The 17,381-nt window shown below is 35.2% G+C and overlaps 1 long non-coding RNA gene and 1 pseudogene across 1 annotated transcript; one reads left to right on the forward strand and one right to left on the reverse strand.

The window, feature by feature from the left end:
* The first annotated feature begins 268 nt into the window (after window positions 1-268).
* On the forward strand, window positions 269-16,670 carry LOC112657960 (uncharacterized). The gene is made up of 4 exons (XR_007412279.1): window positions 269-300; window positions 5,552-5,660; window positions 13,693-13,791; window positions 15,363-16,670. It is a non-coding gene; the product is annotated as an uncharacterized LOC112657960 (long non-coding RNA).
* On the reverse strand, window positions 2,036-3,327 carry LOC112657956 (heterogeneous nuclear ribonucleoprotein A1-like; annotated as a pseudogene).
* Window positions 16,671-17,381: the final 711 nt, after the last annotated feature.

Raw genomic sequence — 17,381 nt, forward strand, 5'->3', positions numbered from 1 at the left:
CATTAATGATAGATCAAATGGACTAAATGCTCCAATCAAAAAACACAAGGTGATAAAATTTAATTTTATTTTTTGTTTTCTCCTTCAATTAGTATGTAACTTGTATATTCTACATCTATTAATTTAAGGTTACCTTTGTAATTTTGTCATACACACCCAACAAATTTTAAAGTTAATGTCTAAAACTTTCTTCCAAATGATATAGACTTTAGAACCTATTAATTTTGAGCACTCACCTTCCAAATAATGTCATTGTTGTCTTGCATTTTAGCCTGATCTTTTAATGTAAAAATTATTACTGTAAGTATATAGAGTTCTGATAACCTCTTCAAAATTATATCCTATCTTGTAGAGTATCTCAATTTGTGCCTTCAAAGTTACTTTACACAGTGTGCATTTAAAATTACCTAGTATTTTCCAATTTGTTTGTTCTTCTCTTCTTGTATCTCAGACCCTCCCTCAGGGATTTTTGTTCTTCCTGACATTTATCCCTTTAAGAAATTCCTATAGTGAAGATCTATTTTTTAGAATTGCTAATACCTTATATTGGATAGAAAAGAATGGATGTGTTGGCATAGTGAGTAGTGAACAAAGGTTGTATAGTTTGAATATTGCATGCTGCTTCAGTGTATTCAAATTTTCTGGCAATTCTAAGAGTTCTTATATAGTTGAATATTTTTTATTTAAAAATTATAGGATATTTTATTTTCTTTTTACTCAAAAACACATATTTACAAAGATACTTGTAAATTAATTTTCTCAAATCAATGCCACTGAAGTATTTTACAGCTTTTGAAGATGTAGCATATTCATACTAAATTATTACTGAAATATTAAAGCTTTGACGTTCACTTTTTTGTCAGTAAATAGCATGCTAAATTAACAAGTTAATTTTATTAATGTTAATATAAAGTGCTATAAATTTATTAAATTAATTATTTAAAAAGCAATGCCATGCTTGAAAAGGCTGGGCATTTCATAACTCTTTTCAATAATGTTTTATATTAAAAGTGACTCTAATTATATTTAACTGCTGACAAAGCTGTTGAAAAAACTGACACTATATTAAATAGTTTTAATGCTTTTTTAGCTTAGTGTTTTTCTTTTGATTTGGAAAGAGTTGTTACAAAAGAGATCCGATAATAATAGGTTAATACTGAGGCATTTACTAACCTCTTGGGATTCTTTTATGGTCTGTGAGGTAGTTTCTAGTACATAAATTAACAGTAAACTCCATGCCAGGAAATACTAGCACACACTTGCTTTCTTTTAAGCTGTTTTAAAGAATGTGCTTATTGTTTACCTGACTTTTTGAAAATACAGTCTATGGAATAGGGAATCCTTGAGGGATGCTATATGAAGATATTCACTGATACTTTATGAAAGATTTGAAAGTTAGGGGTTTAATTTTATTTCTTCTTAAACCTAGAGTTTAAAAGTAATTTAAGAACTAAATAAAAGCCTCTATAGGGACCTTTCAGCTTCTGGGCTTACCAATAACATTTTGAAAAATCCCATTACTATTAAGCACTGCAGTTTTTCATTAGATCTCCATAGCTTTTTTTCTCTTTTTTCTGACACTTTGTAAGTAACAGATCTGTACATTGGAACATAGCACTTTACTATGGCTTAATATTAATTGTCTTTCTTAGCATAGCCAAATAGCATTTAAAACAATGCTTTGAGGAATATTAACACGAAGAACAGCTTTTTCAGTCATGCAGAGAAATGATTTTGAAGTGACATTAATTTTCACATAAAATTCTGTTGGGAAACCTTATAATGGTTCATTTTTTTTTTCTTTTTTAGGAAAAAGACTTCCAAGCTATAATTTTTGACATTCTTTAGAGGCACTCATGCTTTTAGCTTGAGCCACATAAGTCAAAATAACTTGGTATTTTAGAGCCTTAAAGTTTAATATCAATAGTTTTAAATAATCCTCTTCCTGAAAACTATGTTGAATATTTCTATTTCTTTTTTTTTTTTTCAGCGTCATGATCAGACTATTACATTTAGCAATCAACAGCATGGGTGCAAAAAAAAAATCTACATTAAAACCCTTTGTTGGAATGCTTTACACTTTCCACAGAACAGAAACTAAAATAACCTGTTGTACAATTAGTCACAAATACAGTCCTCGAGTTTTTTGCCCATACACATGAGTATTGTCTAAAACATGTCTTCTTTGTAGCAGCTAGGCCCTGCCACCACTGTGCTTGGCTGAGTTCACAAATCTGTTGTAACCTGTAGCTTCCCTGTCACTTCTCTGGCTCTCCTCTCCTGCTAAGCTTTGTTTCCTGGCAGTAATTAAAACCTTCTGCCACTGTCATAGCTGCTGCTGCTGCTGGAACCGCCATAGCCACCTTGGTTTCGTGGTTTGGCAAAGTATTGGCCTCCACCACCATAGGGGCCAGAGCTTCTGCCTCCAAAATTTCCTCCTTTCATGGGTCCAAAATTTGAGGATTGATTGTTGTAATTGCCAAAATCGTTATAGCTTCCGCCACCTCCAAAGTTGCTTCCGTCATTACCAAATCCGTTCTAGCCATCCCCACTGCCACCGCATCCACCACCACCTCGACTGCCACCGAAGCCACCTCGACCACTGAAGTTCCCTCCACGACCAAAGTTGTCATTCCCACCAAAACCACCTCCACGACCACCACCAAAGTTTCCAGAACCACTTCGGCCTCTTTGGCTGGACGAAGCACTAGCCATCTCTTGCTTCGATAGGGCTTTCCTTACTTCCCAGTTGTGGCCATTCACAGGATGGGATTTTTGAATGACAATCTTGTCTACAGAGTCGTGGTCATCAAAGGTCACAAAAGCGAAACCTCTCTTTTTGCCACTGCCTCGGTCAGTCATGATCTCAATCACTTCGATTTTCCCATACTGTTCAAAATAATCCCTTAGATGATGTTCTTCAGTGTCTTCTTTAATGCCACCGACAAAAATCTTTTTCACAGTTAAGTGGGCACCGGGTCTTTGAGAATCTTCTCGGGAGGCAGCCCTCGTTGGTTCCACGACTCTTCCGTCCACCTTGTGCGGCCGGGCGTTCCTGGCCGCGTCCACCTCCTCCACGGTGGCGTTCGTGACGAACCCAAAGCCTCTGGAGCGCTTGGTGTTGGGGCCTCTCATTACCACACAGTCCGTAAGCGTCCCCCATTGCTCAAAATGGCTCCTCAGACTCTCATCGGTCGTTTCGAAGCTCAAACCTCCGATGAAGAGCTTCCGCAGCTGCTCGGGCTCTTTGGGAGACTCTGACTTAGACATGGCGGCGGTGGGAGGGGAGACTTTAACGATGCTTACTCGGCGGCGTCCAGGGGCAGAAAACGAATATTTCTATTTCTTTTATCATTATCTGCCTTGTGGCAGTCTCTTAAAGAAAGACTTATTTTTATTTTTTATTTTTTTTAAAGAGACTTTGATAAACACAACTTTTCACATCCATTTTAATCTCTTGCATCTGTGGATTTCATAATTGATTGTATTTTCAATTCATTTCAAATTAAATTTTATTTTTAAAATGTCCTTTATATTTTGAAAGAAGTTCGTAGTTACTTTTTTATTTATAGTTACTTTTTTAAAAGTTATTTTGAGTTGCCAAACTAACTGAGCCAATAGGTTATTATGAGAGAAATTTTTCCGTGTATTTTTTCCTCTCTTTTGCATGTAGGACTCAAGAAAGTCAAAACATCAAAGTATGTTTGACATTTTTTTAGGGATCTTATATGGCTTTCTTTTTCTAGAACTTCTGTCAACATCCAAGTGGGTGGTACTCTCCTCTCACATTACCTTCTTACTGGTAGGATTTGCTTATATTTCCTTTACAATAGTTGACCTAAAACAACAATGACTTTTTTACTTCTGGGATGGCTGGATGTTTGTTCCATGTGATATCGATCAGGATTCCCCCTATGGGTTTGTTTACTTGGCAGATGGTCTAGCCTGCAAGGTCCAAGAAGGCCTCTGTCACATGTCTGGGACCTCAGTATTGACTGTTGTTTGGATGACTGTGACACTTACCATGTGGCCTCTCTGTCCAGGTGGTATCTATTGAATTCCAGGTTTCTATTGGTTGAAGCAAGTCAATTCCAAGGTGATGGAAATAGACTCCATCTCTGGATGAAAGAACAGCAAGTGAAATTTTAGTGTATTCTAGATACAAGTCCCTCATCAGATCTATTATTTATAATTTTTTAGGTGGGGGTGGGGGGAGGACAATGGTTTCTTAGATATGCCAGCAAAAGCACAAGCAGCAGAAGAAAAGTATATTAGGCTTTATCAAGTTAAAAATTTTTATGCATCAAAGGGCACTATCAAGAGAGTGCAAAGGCAGGATGGGAGAAAATATTTGCAAATCATATATCTGATAAGGGACTTTTGATCTAGAACGTATAAAGAACTCTTATAACTTAACAAAAGAAAAAAAACAACTTAACAAAAGACAAACAACTCAATTAAAAAATGGACAAATTTTAGATACACATTCTCCAAGGATAATACACAAATGACCACTAGCATATGAGAAGATGCTCAACATCATTAGTCATTAGGGAAAATACAAATCAAAAGCACAATAGGATACTACTTCATACCACATAACAACTGTTGGTGAAGATAGGAAAAATTGGAACCCTCATGTATTACTAGTGCAAATGTAAAATGGTGCATCTGCTATGGAAAACAGTTTGACAGTTCCATAAAAAGTTAAAAATAGAATTTACCATATGACCCAGCAATTCCACTTTTAGTTATATACCTAACGGAATTGAAAGCAGGTGGAGAAACAAAAGCCTGTATACAAATGTTCATAGCAAAAGCTATGTTTACAAGAGCCAAAAGGAGGAAACAATCCAAATATCCTTCAACTGATTAATGGATAAACAAAATGTGATATATCCATAAAATAGAACATTATTCAGCCTTAAATAATGGTACATGCTACAACGTGGATGAAACTTGAAAACATTATGCTAAGTAAAAGAGGCCAGTTACAGAAGACCACATGTTGCATAGTTTCATTTATATGAACTATCCAGAATATACAAAATTAGACAGAAAGCAGGTTAGTGATTGCCAGGGACGGAGGAGGAGGAGAAATGGGAAATGACTGCTTAATGTGTATGAGGTTTATTTTTTGGGGAAGGGAGGTATAATGGAAATGATCTGGAACTTGAAGTGGTAATAATTGTCCAACATTGTGATATTACTGAATTTCATTAAATTGTACACTTTGATATGGTGAATTTTATGTTACATATATTTTACTACAATAAGAAAAGCAGTTGTGCAATTGGATTTGCTTGCTCTTGTGCTGTATTCATAAAATAATGCTCAGGCTAGCATTGGGAAGATAGGTAGAAAGAATCAAGTCACCCCAGTTGTCCAAGACAAAACAATCCTAAATCACCAGGCAACTATCCATTTCTTAGCATATAAGAATGCTGGGCTGAGATTGTCAGAGCCATCTTACCTTCCCCTAGCTGACTCAATGGGTCAGCAATAAATGTTTACAGTTTTATCCTTCTGAAGTTTTTTTTATTTGTTTCAGAATTATTATGACAATTTGAATGTAGGATCTAATACTATTTATTATTAAAAGAAATCCGGCCTTCTTGGAGAAATGGCTGGTTTGAAGACTGGGGCAAAGATGGTAACAGGTGAGCCTTGGACATATAAGAAAGCAAGGAACCTTTTAAGGAATAATGAGATTGTCTTAAAAGGACATAAAGTTCTAGAAATGGATAGTGGTGAAGGTTGTACATCAGTATGAATGCACTTAATGCCACTTAATTGTACACTTAAAAATGATTAGGAGTACCTGAGTGGCTCAGTTAGTTAAGTGTCTGCCTTTGGCTCAGGTCATGATCCCAGAGTCCTGGTACAGACCCATGTCAAGCTCCCTGTTCAGTGGGGAATCTGCTTCTCCCACTGCCCCTCCCCCCTCTGCTCATGCTCTCACTTTCTCTCTCTCAAATAAATAGAATCTTTAAAATAATTTTTAAAAATAAAAATGATTAAAATGGTAAATTTTATGTTATATATATTTTACCACAATTGTTAAAAGAAAGACCCAAGAGCCAGGCTGAAGGGATTCCTACTGGTCAAAGTTATGTTAATATGAGCATTAAATTTCAGCCTCAAAAAGAACAATGATTGTAGTTTACTTGAAACACATCAAATATGTGAAAAGCTTGAGTTTATAATGGTGTTAGAAATAAAAACTCCCCAAATTAGAAAAAAACTTATTTTTACTTACTGAGGTGTCTATTAAACTGACATAAGAACAACACAATATCCTGGATTCAAATTGTTTAGTAAAACCAGCTGTAAATGTAATTTGGGGGGACAGTTAGGGAATTGGGAGAAAAAATATAACCTAATGGTAGGGATTGCTAATTGACTTCCAGTAGTTATTCTCTCTTTGCTCTATTTAGAAACAGAGCTCTCTGTTTTAGCTACAATTGGACTACCCAAATAGAAACTACATTTTCCAGTCTTCGTATGGCTGAGAATGACCTCTCATTATATATTCTGGTTAAAGGGTTACGAGCAAATATTACATAAGAGGTATTTCTATCTTATTTGAATCACTTGATTTAGGGTTTCTGTGAAGCCTCAGTTTAACCTATTTCCTAATGAAGCACAAACCCTACTTGACATTTGGGCTATTGAAGCATATCATGCATACATATATCCAGATGCAATAAGTAAGAAATAATAAAAGACAACATAGTATAAGAGAGCTAAAGGAAAATAAGTTTTACTTAAGACATTCAAGACTTTAAAAAGCTAAAGTAACTGTGTTAATATATTTTCTTACTAGTGTGGAAAAGAGATATAAAGAGTTTTTTTTAAATAAAGATTTTATTTATTATTTGACAGAGAGAGAGAACAAGCAGGGGAAGTGGCAGGCAGAGAGAGAAGCAGACCTCTCACTGAGCAGGGAACCTGATGTGGGACTCGATCTTTTGACCCTGGAATCATAACTTGAGTCGAAGACAGATGCTTAACCAACTAAGCCACACAGGGGCCCCAAAATATACCAGTTTTAAGGAAAGATATACTTTTTGTGATCCTGAACTCTGAGAAGAGTTTATTAAGGATTTTTAAATAGTTGTTGAAATGTCTGTATAGAAAATGTCTATACAGAACGTAAAGACTGCTAACTCTGGGAAACGAACTAGGGGTGGTAGAAGGGGAGGAGGGTGGGGGGTGGGAGTGAATGGGTGACGGGCACTGGGTGTTATTCTGTATGTTAGTAAATTGAACACCAATAAAAAAAAAAAAAGGAAATGTCTATATCAAAACTATATCTTTAATATAAATTTTATGGAAATGAATTTTGTATAAAGAATTTATTATATCTTTTTAAATTCATAATATGCCTTTGGTGGATAGCTTTCTGATGAACTGTCTTAATGCAGGATAATACAAGCTTTTTAACCACCAGGAGGAGGAAATATTTCTTAGATCAGTGTTTCTAACTGGTTTCTCTACATGGTAGGCCAGAGGAGGGGCTCTACAAATGTTTGACTTGAATTTGGCTTAAATATTTTGAAAAATGTTTTAAAGACTGTTAAAAAACAAGTGCTATAAAAATTTTCCTGCCATCTCTGTTTTAGTGAAGAGAATTCTGACAGTGTAGAGTGAGCTATTACAAACTATGATTTGAGATTAATTTCCTATGTGATTTAAGATTGTTTCAATATTGTGTAACCAAAACAAAATGCAAAAACAAATTGAATCCTGAGGCCAGTGTAGCTACAACTAACAAGTATAACTACCAATTTAAAATCTTTGGGATTCGACAGGACAAATTAGTTTTATATAAATTTGAACCAAACTAACTTTATACACATAAAAAGCTACTTTATATATTAGAGTTGAATGCAGCATTTTATTTGACAGAGGGTTACATTGCTAAAATAATACTCAAAATCTACTTAGATTTTCCCTGTAGAATATCAGTAGTTTCCACTAGGCTTTGGACAAGAACCACTGGACAGATAATTCCCCGTTGAGATGGATAGTCAGTGTCTGACAGGAAGACACTCTGCTGTTGACTGAAGGAAGATCAATATGTTCTAGATGCCAGGAGCATAGACAGTGAAGATGCTGATAGGAGCCTAATTTGTATTCCAGGTTTAGTGAGTGCCATCCAACTTTGCCTGTACTTGGGCGCTGGAGGCAGGACAACAATCTTCTTGACATTAGCTCTGTATCTATTCAGTTGCTTAACAGAACCTCGATTAAGGCTGAGAATTTTATACCTTAAAGATAGAAGAATATCCTTGCTTGGATACTTTTGAGAGAACAGATGATTAAACACACATATTTATCACTGCAAAACTTTAACATTGATCAATAAATAACTTTTTTTTTTGGTGGGATTGTATCTTGATTTTTCCTTTAAAAGTATGTCTGTGCAGACTAGCAGTATTACCATAACCTAGGAGGTTACTAGAAATGCAGAATTTCAGGCATCACCTTAGACCTATTGATCAGAATTTATATTTTAAAAAGATTCCTGGGTGATTCATAAGCATATTAAAATTTGAGAACCACTGCATTAGATGTTAGTAGCCAAAGAAAGTCTGAGACAATTCATTGAGTTAATTGGTTGAATAGAAATTTCTAAAATATCTATTTGGATGACCCAATTCACAATTTTGGTTTTATTATCAATGTTTGAGTACTTTCTCATCAATATCTGCCTAATAGTAAAAGCTAGTTTTATAAATGAATCACTACTCCAAAACAAATACTGTGACTGTTGGAAGAAATTATCTTCCATTTTCTCAGGCTTCCATGAGTCTCATTCAGTGCTTAAAATTTCAAGAAGTCTGGTCTATCAATTTGGTTTTAACTTTTATTTTCCTATTTTTATTTTTTACTCATGTGTTAATTTACTTATTTTCTTTAAATTTTTCCTCCAATTTTAATTTTTTATCCAGGTGCTGATTTCCATATTGGACCTTTACAAGGTTTTAGAATGATCTTTTGACATGGAAAGGAAATAGAGATATGAAATGACTTTAAAAATATTCAGAAAATACTAAAATTTTTGACACTTATGCTTTTGCCAGTATGCCAAATCTACTCCAAAAGCTTCACTAACTACAAGCCAAGATGACAAAATTGAAATCTGTGACAGTTTTCAAACAAGCATTCACTTAAAAAACTTCCCAATTTTTTTTTTTGCCCATAAATTATAATTTACAAAGTAAAGTTTTGAAAATCTTAGCTATGGTTGTAAGTTGCTTTTTCCAGGTGATTTTAGAAGATGGTATTTCCAGAATCTTAGCTTTTCTGTATCCAAGAACATAATCAATTACAGAATTTGATTATTGGAGTTTTCAAAATTTCAGTCACATTTCGTGTACCTCGCTCTGAATTGTGTGTGGCATTGGAATGTCAGCCAATATTCTTGCCAATATTCTTGACATATCCTTGATGATGTTCAGTTTGCTAATAATTTTGATCCATCAATCATTTACATCTCATGTCATTAAAATGAAAAGTTTTCAAAATACTTTAAAATATCTTACTTAGTCTTCACTGTAATTCTGTGTGGTAGCTTTTATTTCATTTACTCATTTAATTAAAAAAAAGATTTATATTTATTTTAGAGAGAGGGAGAGAACATGAGTGAGAGGGGCTGAGAAAAGGAGAGTGAGAATCTCAAGCCAACTCTGCTAAGGGTGGAGCCTGACAACGTGGGGCTGGATCTCACTACCATGAGGTGGCTCAGCAGTTTAGCGCCACCTTCAGCCCAGGGTGTGATCCTGGAGACCTGGGATCAAGTCCCACGTGGGGCTCCCTGCATGGAGCCTGCTTCTCCCTCTGCCTGTGTCTCTACCTCTCTGTGTCTCTCATGAATAAATAAATAAAATCTTTAAATTAAAAAAAATTAATTATAATTTGCCTTTCAATTTAATCACTGTAAGATCTTAAAATAAGTAGAATGTGAATAACCCATTATGATTTTTTTTAATGGATTCCTACCTGAAGAAGAATGATATAGCACTCATTTCAGATTTATTACTACTTTAAAGATCAAGTTTCCCCCTAGTTACAGGGAAATTCAGGAAAATAGACAATAAATAATAGCTATATGTAGCACTTGAAAGGCTTTATTAATAAGTGATGTCAAACCATCTAATGCTTTTCCTCAGAGTTATTATTCATCAACACTTTATGGATATCTACTTGTTACGCTGCTTCTAAACTATGGATAAGATTCTCATGTTCAGGGAAATATTTTCTTTATTGAACTTATTTTAAGGATAAGCTCAATTTAGTTATCAATTTCATGTGAGACTTGAGCTTTGAAATTTATATTTATTGTAAAATAATCACCTCTCTGGTTTCTAACTGACCTTTTGCTTTTTTAGTATTGCTCATTTCTTTTCATTGCAGACTTACTCTTAGATACTGGTTAGTATCTAAGCTAATTGTTTATCACAAGTTGATTTGGGTTCGTCTTAATTATGGTACTTGTTTGCAGTTCAAGAACTATACAGACTATATTCTAAGGGTCTAATACTAGTTTTCTTCCCTTGGGATGTTAACCAACATTTATAATTTTTATTCATTCTCAAATAAATGGCCTCTGCATTTAGGATTATTTTTGGCCTAGACTTTGCACCTTCTCTGTTTGCCTTCAGGATATCTCCAGTTAAACGTCCTACTCTCAACTGAGGTTTTGTAGGTTGAAAATAGGTAACTTCTTCCTAACTTATTAGGTAATGTTTCTAACTGCCCAGAATCAACTTTGATGTGATTATGCACTACTTTTCTTCTTTAGCATCCATCATTCAGTTAGTTACTGACTCTGTGGACTGAATGTTTATGTTTCCCCCAAATTAATGTGTTAGAGCCCTAATTCCCAATATGGTGGTATTTGGAGATAGGGCCTTTGGAAGATAATTAGGTCATGAGGATTGAGCACTTGAGAATGAGATTAGTGCCTTTATAAGAAGAGGACCAGAGAGATAATTTCTCAGCCATGTGAGGATATAGGAAGAAGGAGACTATGGATAAGCCAGGAAGTGGGGTCTCACCAGAACCTGACCATGGACCCTGATTTTGGACTTCCAGCCTTCAAAACTGTGAGAAATAAATGTTTGTTATTTAAGCCACTCTGTCTATAATATTTTATTATAGCAGCCATAACTGACTAAAAACACCAAACCTTGGAGTCATGGGCTAAATTGTGTTCCCTTTTCAAGTTCATATATTGAAGTCTTAACTCCGTGTACTGTAGAATATGGTTATATTTGAAGATAGACTCCTTAAGAGGCAATTAAGTTTAAATGAGGTCATTAGGGTGGGCCCTAATCTAATACGACTAGTGTCTTATAAGAAGAGAAAATTAGGACACAAGTGCATACAGCGGGATATCCATGTGAAGACACAGGGAGAAGATGGCCATCTACATACAACCAAGGAGAGGCCCTCAGAATAAGTTAACCCTGCTTATACCTTGATCTTGGGCTTCTATGCTCTGTAACTGTGAGGAAATACATTTCTGTTGTTTAAACCATCCAGTCTGTGTATTTTGTTATGGCAGTCCTAGTAAACTAGTACACTTTGGCAATTCTCAGCAATGCCTCTTGAATTTTGGCCAGTTGAAGAATACATGTTGTTTCCTTATTGGAAACATTATATATATATATATATATATATATATATATATGATTCTATTTTTCTAAAACAGCATTACATTTTCCATATACTTTGGCTGAATTTGGAGAAGTAATTATTTTGAAAAAAAGAATTTCCATTTGTCCTTTATTTCTCAACTTAGAAGTAACTTCCTTAAGGAGGCATGCCCTTATGTCCATATTTTGCACTTAGTACTTGTCCTGCCTACAGCACTTTTAAAAAAAAAATATTGTGCAATGCAAACTTTATTTTTTTTTTATTGTTTTATTTTGAGTTTTTATTTAAATTCTGGATGGTTAACATGTAGTGTAATATTGATTTCAGGAGCCAAAAAGAATATTGGTTTCGGGAGTAGAATTTAGTGATTCATCACTTACATATAACATCCAGTGCTCATTACAAGTGTCTTCCTTAAAACCCATCATCCATTTAGCCCATCTTCCCACCCAGTTCTCCTCCAGCAACCCTGTTTGTTCTCCATATTTAAGAGTCTCTTATGGTTTGCCTCCCTCTCTCTCTTTCTCATTTCTCCCCCTTCCCCTATACTCATATACTTTGTATCTTAAATTCCACATAGGAGTGAAATCATATGGCATTTGTCTTTCTCTGACTGACTTATTTGGCTTAGCATAATAGACGCTAGCTCCATCCACATCATTGCAAATGGCAAGATTTCATTCTTTTTTTCTTTAAGGATTATTTATATAAGAGAGAAAGACAAAGAGAACAGGAGGAGGGGCAGAAGGAAAGGGAGACAAGCAAACTCCTTGCTGATCTGGGAGCCTGAAGATCAGGGCTTGATCCCAGGACCCTGAAATTATGACCTGTGTCAAAATGAAGAGTCAAATGCTTATCTAGCTGAGTCACCCAGGTGCCCTAAGACTTCATTCTTTTTCATGACTGAGTAATATTCCATTGTATGTATATACCACATCCTCAATATCCATTTATCAGTTGATGGACAATTGGGCTCTTTCCATGATTTGGCTATTGTTAATAATGGTGCTATAAACATGGGGGTACATGTGCCCCTTCAAATAACCAACTACAACATTTTATTATACTATGTTATAGTTACACATTTTACTACTTTTCTCCCCCACCTGATGAATTGTAAATGCTTAAGGTCAGGAACTAATTCCTGAATGTTATTATATCTTACCACCTAGCATAGTGCCTGGCACAAAGAATGCGCTCAAAAAATATTTATCAATAAATTACTTTGTATTTTGCTGTAGTAACAAGCAATCCCCAAATATCAATTTCTTAAAACAACAGAATGTCTTGCTTATAATACTTGTTCACTGTAGTTCTTCTGGAGGATTTGTTCTCTGTCCTGGATTGAGGCTAATGGAGTAGCCACTGTTTAGAGTATTGTCTGTCACTGTGGCAGAGGGGAAGGAAGAACTTCGTGATCCTGCAGTGGTTAATAAATCTTCACAGATAGCACTTCTCTTCACATTTCATTCATCAGAGCAAGTTCTGGGTCACATACGATGTCAGTGTGGGGAAGGAATTACAATCCTACCATATGCCAGATAGAGAAAAAGCCAGAGATATTTGTGAATTGCACAAGTGTACCAAAAACTTCTAGATTGGCACATGCTATGTTATTTTATTTATGATTTTGTCTTTTTATTTTAATGTTTTTCTGCTATCTCTACCTTAGTGTCCATGAATTTTACTAAAATATTAAATTTGAATGTATATTTTTATCATATTTAATCTGGATCTTATGATCCATCAGAAACTGTTCCAGTTTTTCTTTTATATTTTGAATCTCTTATCTTCTGGAGGACTATATAATCTAGTTCTTAGAGCATATGATCTTACTTTAGTTCCATATTTTGTGCACCATGCTCATGGATAGAACATTATAACTTTTTTGTTTCTCAGTTTCCTTATCTGTAAAATGATATTCTATCTCAACTTCCTTCTAGCTCTTTAATTCACATATATGTTAAGTATATACTATTAGTGACTATGCTATTTTTTTAAAGACTTATTTATTTACTTATTCAGAAGAGACACAGAGAGAGAGGCAGAGACATACGCAGAGGGAGAAGCAGGCCCTATGTGAAACTCAATCCCAGGACCCCAGGATCACGACCTGAGCCAAAGGTAGATGCTCAATCACTGAGCCACCCAGGTGCCCAGTAATTATGTTATTGATGGATTTATTCTTTATTTGGTTGTTGTAGAAGTTCAGGGTTGTTGGTTTATTAGTAGTAATTACTTCATTATTTTGGTGTAAACTTTATACAGGACGGTTTCCTGTGTATAATCTCAATTATAGACTGTTTTCTTCTGTCAAAACATAGCTTCTCTCCATGTAGATGACTGATGTTACTGATCAAAGACACTTGAGCATATCCTGGACTGTATTTGCTTTTTTTAAAAAAGATTTTATCCATTTATTTATTCAGAGAGAGAGACCATGAGTGGGAGGAGGGCGGAAGGGCAGAGGGGGAGGGAGAGAGAGAGAGAATCTCAAGCAGACTCTCTGCTGAGTGTGGAGCCTGGTGGGGCTCCATCCCACGACCCTGAGATCATGACCTGAGCTGAAACCAAGAGTCTGGTGCCCAACCAACGGAGCCACTCAGGTGCCCCATATCATAGACTTTCTAAGGAAGCTAAAGCAATAAGAATCCATAGTGAAAAAAAAAATCAGTGTTTGATTATGTATATGTTTAAAATTGTGGTAAAATTAACATAAAAAGTATACAAATCAAATGATATTTTGGGGAAAATATTTGCATCACATAGAAGTATACAAAGAATTTATGTAACTATTATACAGAGATATCTCATAAACTATTAAGAAAAAAAGAAAGTCTATACAGGCACATATCCACACAGCCAAATGAACATAAGAAAAGACACTGACATGGGTGCCTGGATGACTCAGTCGGTCAAGTGTCCAACTCTTGGTTTTGGCTCAGGTTTTGATCTCAGGGTAGTGAGATTGAGCCCTGTGTTAGGCTCTGTGCCCAATGTGGAGTCTGCTTGTCATTTTCTCTCTTTCCCTCTCCCTACTCTCTGCCCCTCTTCCTGCATGCTTTCTCTCTCTCCCTTTCTCTCTCAGATAAATAAAAAGGAAAAAAGGAAAGATGCTGAAAAGAGTGGGGAAATGGGTATTTTTATACACTGTTGGTGAAGTTTAGAATGCTACAATCCTTTTGGTTAAGAAAGTACAAGTATATCTTGGGAGAACACTACTAGTTTCATAGTTGGTCATAGAGAACTAGATCTTTCGCTAAATGAGGAGCCTTAATTCTATCAATAATTTATAAGAATATGTTTTAAAAATAGAAAATAGTTATTCCTTTCATTTACATCAGAAGATGCCAAGGCAGGGAAATTTTGGTAGTTACGGTTGGAGAGGAGAAGGATGGAGAAAGGGGCACTTTGAGAAAGCAGGTATGGATGGGGTGGCAGTTTGGATTACGGAAGTGTCACATGAGGTCTTGATGCCTAAGGAATGGGATGAAGCAAGAGATGGTACAAGTTTTTGATAACTTTTCATATTTGCCTTTGGTTCTTCCATTTGCTGTTTTGCCATGAAAATATCTTCCAAATTCTAGATGACTGAGTTCAAGTGTTAGGTCTGCTTTGGAGGGAGCAAAACTTCATTGGTTCTGCTGCCGTCATCCAGCATCTTCTTAACGATTCCCTTCTTTCCTTTCTTCCAGTGCCATGGAGAAGAGAACAGAGCTTGCACAGGAAAGGAGAAAACTATATTTGAAGCATTTACTGTCATAAAGTAGTTCTGCAGAAGGATTGGTTGCTCCGAGGGTCCCTATGTCTACTAAACCCTCCTTATTTTTACATGGCCATTCCACATCTCTCCAGATTTCAAATCAGCTGTCCTATGGATTAAGTTCTCTGATGAGTTCATAAAAAGTCATTAATTTTCTGTCTGTCCAGCTTTCTTCTTGTTGCAAATATGAGAGCTACAGTTTTGAGCTGCAGCTACAAGTGACAAGATTTTAAGTAATTAAGTTACTAAAGCAATGCAGGTAAACTGAATGATGATAAAAATTAAAGAAAAGTTGGCATAAATTTAAAGGATAGTTTAGAAAGGATGTATGAGTGATATAACTAAGAAGATAACATCAGTCCAAAAAATTTGTAAATACTTATTGAGCATTTACTAAGTGCAATGTATCTTATTAAGTGCTTGCCTAACTTTTAAAATGGAGTCTTTTCAATTTCAACTAACCACTTAACTAACCACTTCTAGTTAAGTTCTCTTATTATTCCCATTATGAAGAAACTGAGGCACAGAGAGTTAGGTTGACTTGCTGAAGGTCATACAATTAATCAGTTTTAGAACTGGGACTCTAATTCAGGAAGTCTGAATCCCCAGTCTGTCTTCATATAATAAATAAAATGAGGCTACCACTTTTTTCAGATATTAAAAGGAACTCAGTTGAACAAAGAAAGAACATGCTGTAAGAAATAGTTCAATAGCAGAAGATACTATAACAGTAAATGAAAGGAGACATATTCTCAGATTGAAAGGAAGGAAAGAAAAGGAAAGCCTGTGAGGATTTTAGAGCATCCTGACCATGGCAGCATGTCTGACCCAGGCAGACAGTTCTAAGAGTTGCTTGGAATGGTATTCAAGGTCCATAGGAACAAAACTGTCCATCTTATCTTACTTTTCTTGTATATACCCTCAGATGCCTCTCTATTATTCAATGGCAACTCCAGCTCTTGAACTCTGAAAATTCCACTGAAAGTGGTGAAGAAAGATTCTTATTTTAAATTATATCTTCCCACTCTTTGTGAGTATTATGTGCATTACATTTCTAAAGAATCATTCTCTTTGCCTGAGGAACAAGACAGTTTAAAAATAACTTGTGTTGTGATTAAAAAAGCCTTTGTATAAGGATACCTGAAAGAAAGTGTGTACAGGTATCTGTATAACATATAATGGATGATAGCTTTCTTTTTTCTTTTTTCAGATTTTTTTCCTGATTAAAATAACAAACTTACCCACTCCTCTGGCAATCACTCATTTCTTCTATCTATGAGTATGGGTTTTGATTTTTTTTTTAGATACAATATATAAGTAAAATCATGCAGTATTTGTCTTTCTTTGTCTGACTTATTTCACTTATCACATTACCCTTGCAGTTAATTGGTGTGGTCACAAATGGCATGATTCCATTCTTTTTTAAGGTTGAGTAGTATTCTAGTGTATGTGTGTGTGTGTGTGAGCATGCGCGTGTGTGTATGGGTATGTTTGATCTATCTATCTATCATCTATCTATCTATCTATCTATCTATCTATCTATCTATCTATCTATCATCTTCATCATCATCATCATCTATCTATTATCTATCTGTCTATCTATCTAGATATCTATCTATCATCTATCTATCTATCATCTATCTATCTATCATCTGTCTCTCAGTTCTTTATCCATTCATCCACTGATGGACACTCAAGTTGTTTATGTATCTTGGCTATTACAAATAATGCTGCAATGAATATATGGGTGCATATATCTTTTCCAATTAATGTTTTTGTTTTCTTCAGATAGATAGATACTCAGTAGTGGAATTTCTGATCATGTGGTATTTCTATTTTTAATTTTTTGAGGAATTTCCTTATCGTTTTCTATAGTGGCTGCACCAATTTATATTACCATCAACAGTGCATGAAGGTTCCATTTTTCCTACATCCTCACCACTTTTTTTTT

This window comes from Canis lupus, chromosome 8 (genome assembly GCF_003254725.2).
Source record: "Canis lupus dingo isolate Sandy chromosome 8, ASM325472v2, whole genome shotgun sequence".
NCBI lineage: Eukaryota > Metazoa > Chordata > Mammalia > Carnivora > Canidae > Canis > Canis lupus.